The sequence below is a fragment of the Tupaia chinensis genome, unplaced genomic scaffold (genome assembly GCF_000334495.1).
Source record: "Tupaia chinensis unplaced genomic scaffold, TupChi_1.0 Scaffold000280_1, whole genome shotgun sequence".
NCBI classification, from domain to species: domain Eukaryota; kingdom Metazoa; phylum Chordata; class Mammalia; order Scandentia; family Tupaiidae; genus Tupaia; species Tupaia belangeri.
The window spans coordinates 1,259,214-1,263,979 of record NW_006159763.1 but is presented as its reverse complement, the minus strand read 5'-3'; the positions used below and the strand labels follow the sequence as shown (position 1 = coordinate 1,263,979).

Genomic DNA, 4,766 nt, shown 5'->3' with positions numbered 1-4,766 from the left:
TGCTGTGGTCACCTATATGGGATGATCTGGAATTCCTGCCGTGGTCACCTATATGGGAAGATCTGGCTTCCTGAGCCACTAGGCCACAGGTCTGCCCCCCGACACACAAAAATGTGTTTTCAGGTGTTTACCATAGGGCACATGAGCTCACAGAGAGAGTGCAAAACCACATGGCCAACCATGGTTTGAGTCCTGGACCTGATGGTTTGCTTTCTACTTTCCCTCTTTCTCTCTGTGTCTCTCTCTGGTCAAATTAAAAAATGAATGAATAAATAAAATTAAGTAAAAATTATAAAAAAAAAAAGAAAAAAAAAAGAAATCACTCCCTGGGGGGGATGACCACACTGCAATCCCTTCTCCTCTTGGGATTTTAGGCACACACGCACAGGTGCTGGTGTGATTTTCTAGCTGTTGGGTCTAGGACTCGAACTATGGTCAGCCTTAACGTCCATGCCACCTGCTGGCCACCAAATTTTTTTTTTAATTATAATTGCCACACTATGTGGTAACCAGACCAAAAATGGTCCCCTTTGAAATGTCCATATGCAGGCCAGCAAGTAGCATAGTGGTTAAGGCACTGGATTTCATATAGCTGACCCCACAGTTCAAGTCCCTGACTCGGTGGCTCAAAAAACATGCCAGGCGAGCGTGCATGTGTGCCCAAAATCCCAAGAGGAGAATGTAGAAGAGACTGCAATGTAGCAAATCTCCCCTGAGGGATGATTTCTCACTTTCCTTCTCTCTCTCTCTCACTCGCTCACTCTAGCAGGTAGGTATACCCTATGGCAAAAACCAAAAAAAAAAAGTAAAGTCCTTATCTTAAGCCCTAGAACTAAGGTCAGATGATCTTAAAACATGAATATCATTCTTGAATCATTTGAGTGGGCCCAACATAATCCAAAAGGATCCTAGAACATGGAAAAGTGAAGCAAAAGAGATGAAAGTAATAGGATGTGAGAATTCAACCCACAACTGCTGGCTTTGAAGATGTTGAAAGAGGGCCACAAACCAGGGATTGTGGGCAGATTCTCAAGAGAGCAAGAAAATATTCCCTCCTATGATCTCCAGAAAGCAACACGGTCCTCTCAACACCAGGACTTTAGCCCACTGAGAACCATTTCTGATTTCTGACCTCCAGAACTTTTCAGATAAATGTTAGGAATAGAAGCTAACACAGGTGAAGAGAGTCCCCAGGTGTAACCTACGCTTCAAGTATTCAGGAGACTATGCACAGAAGAAACAGACATGGACATACATATTAAACAGGCTCTGGTCTTGGGGGCCAGCGGGTGGCATGGTGGTTAAGGTGCTGGATTCTCACGGGCAGACCACAGTTCAAGTGTCAGCCTGGTGGCTTGAAAATCACGCCAGGTACATGTGCATGCATGTCCAAAATCCTGAGAGGAGAAAGAGACTGTGGCATGGGCATCCCCCCAAGGGTGATTCCTCTTTTCCCCCTCTCTCCAGCAAAGTGCATGCACCCTATGGAAAAAAAATTTTTTTAAAAGTATCCATTATTGATAATTAGTAGACATGCAAATAAAAATAAGATTATTTTTAAACTTAAAATTGCAAGTTTGTTTTATTTTATACTTGTTCCATATATTGAAGCATAAAGTAGTTAAATGATACACTTAACAATGGTGAAACTGTAAATTACGGTGTCTTTTTTTTTTTTTAAGAAAGCAGTTTGACAACATCACAGAAACCTTAGAAATTATTATGCCTGGGGTTGGCAGGTGGCATGGTGGTTAAGGCACTGGACTCTCATATGGGCCAGCCATGGTTTGAGTCTTGGACTTGATGGCTTGCTTTCTCACTTTCCCTCTCTTTCTGTGTCTCACTCTGATCAAATTTAAAAATAATATACTAAATAAATAAAATTGAAAAGAATAAATCATTATACCTTTCGATTAGTAATCTCATTTTCCCTAAAGAAAATAAATAAATAAATAATTTCCCTATAGAAATAATAAATCGGGTAGAAAGACTTGAGCATGTCTTAAAGAAAACTCTAAGAAGTGCCACAGTAAAGATAAAAGCAAATTAATGCCTGAACCACCTGACAATTTCTTACAGGTCATTTAAGTTTGGCTTTAAAGAGTAAAATTTCGGGAACAGCAGTTAGCATAACGGTTATGTTGCTGGACTCCCATGTACTCAACTGTGGTTTGAGTCCTGGACCCAGTAGCTTAAGCTCATGCCAGGCACGTGTGCGTGCGTTCCTAAGATCCAGAGAAGAGAATGGAGGAGAAGGGATTGCGGCATGGCCATTCCACCCCTCCAAGGGGGTGATTTCTCGCTTTATGTCTCTCTGTCTCTCTGTGCCTTTCTGGTGAGCGCATGCGCCCTATAACAGAAACCTTTCGGCGGGGTGGGGCGGGTGGGGGGGTGGGAATAAAATTTCAATGGCTAGGGGCCAGCAGGTGGCATGGTGGTTAAGGTGCTGGACTCTGACACGGTGAACCATAGTTCAAGTCCCAAACCTAGAAGCTTGCTATCTCGCTCTCCCTCACTCTCTCTGGTTAAACTGAATAATAAAAAATAAGTAAGATTCAATAAATAATTCTTTAAAAATAGTTGAATGGCTAAAAGTTGAACTATTTGAAGCAGGAAGTTAGTCCTGAAAACCACACCATGTATCTAATTTTAGTCTTCCACACAGAACAGCAAGCAGGATGGGGGGCAGTAAGGACGAATGCAAATGGACTGGCCAGGGAGGAAAGGTAGTGGGCGGGAGGTGATTGTATGAAGACAGGCAGGGACTCTAACGTGAAGATGCGAATTAACTTGTTCTGTACACAAAAGGGAACTAACAAGTGTCCTTACACAGATAAATCCTAGGAATAAAGTTCTAGCCGCAGTGCGTAAAGTGGGTTGGGACAGAAAAACGGGAGAATTCGGTAAGAGGCTCTCATGGCTTCCAGAGGGCTGTGAACGTGAGTAGCAGGAGCGAGAGCAGGACAGTCTGTGCTTGCTAACTTGACAGCACACTGGCCCCAAAGGAGGAAGGGCACTAAACCCAGCACCCGCTTTCCAGTCTCCCTGATAGAAGCTGGAGGACAGGGCAGACTTGGGAGGATTTACAGCGGACTTCCTTTTGCACCTGGTGCATTCCAGAGAGCACTGATACAGAGATGCCCATAGGCTTCAAATTCAAACCTAGACCTCACAGAGGATTTAACCAGCTGAGGGTACTTCTCCCTCTCATGAAAATAACAAACTCGGCTGTACTGACAAGCAATGTGACACGTGAAGAGGCCAAGCCACAGGACCAGCAGATGGCAGAACAGTTACATCGCTGGACTCCCACGTAGCCAACCACAGTTAAGTCCCGGACCTAGCGGCTTAAAACTCACACGGGGTGCGTGTGTGTGCATGAGCAAAATCCCAAGAGAAGAACGGAGGAGAGACTGTAGTGTGGCCGTCTCCCGTGGGGGGTGATTTCTCACTGTCTGTCTCTGTCTCTCTCTGGTGAGTGCATGCGCCCTATAGCAAAAATCTCTCTTAAAAAATAAATAAAAGAGGCCAAGCAGATGAGAACTGAGGCAGTACCATTGGATTTAGCAATTAATGTAGGGTGGAAGTCTTTAAGGAAGCAGTTCTTTTAAAATTATTTTAATTTTTTAAAAAAATTTGATCAGAGAGAGCAAGAGTGAGAAAGCAGGCCGCAGAAGCAGTTTTTAAAATACGAAGAGTTGGTCAGTTCCCGGCGAAGTTAAACAAAGGGTTCAGCCAGGACGCACAGGAGGCAGGTGCTGCTGTGCAAGGCTGACGCCAGGAGTGCCCGAGTTCGGATCCCAGGCAAGCTTAACAAACAGGTCACCTCCCCAAGCCCGGGTCCTCACTGGCTCAGGGGGAGGGTCAGTGTGGCAAGATACTGCGTAGGGTACTTGTCTCCCTCTTGCTCATGACATAAATGAACACAGTCACATTTTTTAAAGTTAAATGCAGAGTAAGACAACCGTTCCGCTCCTGGATATACACCCCTGAAAACGGGAGCTCAGACACACAGGAACGCATTCCCAGCAGCACCACTTACAACAGCCAAAAGTGTAAACAACCCAAAGTCCCTTAAATGACTAAAGAAATTGTGACACACACACACTGTTGAGCTCTAAGAAGTGTAATGCGTGCTACAACACAGATGAACGCCAAAAACACTGTGTGAAATAAGCCAAACCCAAAAGGACAAACGCGGACAATCCCACTTACATAACACGTCCGGACTAGGCAAATGACAGAGCCCGAGGGGGCGGGGCAGGGAAGGAGGAGTTATGCTTAAGGGTTTCTGCCTGCGATGGTGAAACCCTTCTGGAAAAAGTGGTGACAGTGACGCAACCCTATGACTGTACTTAACACCACTAATACACCTAAAGGTGGTTAAAATGATAACGTTGGGCTATATGTATTTTACAACACACACAAAAAGGATAGTTTTTTGCAAGAAACGTCACAAAAATCTCCAGAAAAGTGTAGACTACTGTGGGTGACATTTAACTTGAAACGCTCAACTGACACATCATTTATTAAGGGTAGAGAAGTTTTTCTCTTCCCTATTTTTCTTACGGCAGAGATTTTAAAATGCAGTGTTTCTAGGCAGAGAAGAAATGAGTGGAGATCTATGTATAAATATAAATGCCTATGAGGATTCTAGCCTGATGCTACAAGTGGGGGAGAGTAACACCAGAGTATTTTGGGGGGGTGCACGGTAATGGCAAGAAAAGCACAGCTAGAAAACCACTTTGTATTTGGAAAAGCAACGA

At 44.1% G+C, this 4,766-nt stretch overlaps 1 protein-coding gene across 1 annotated transcript in view; it reads right to left on the bottom strand.

The window, feature by feature from the left end:
* The window catches only part of GALNT11 (polypeptide N-acetylgalactosaminyltransferase 11), a 43,384-nt gene extending 39,152 nt beyond the window's left edge, over nt 1–4,232 (bottom strand). The window contains exon 1 of the mRNA XM_006150240.3: nt 4,216–4,232. The gene's annotated coding sequence lies outside the window, so the exon portion shown is untranslated. The remainder of the gene's footprint in view (nt 1–4,215) is intronic.
* Between the last annotated feature and the right edge of the window lie 534 nt (nt 4,233–4,766).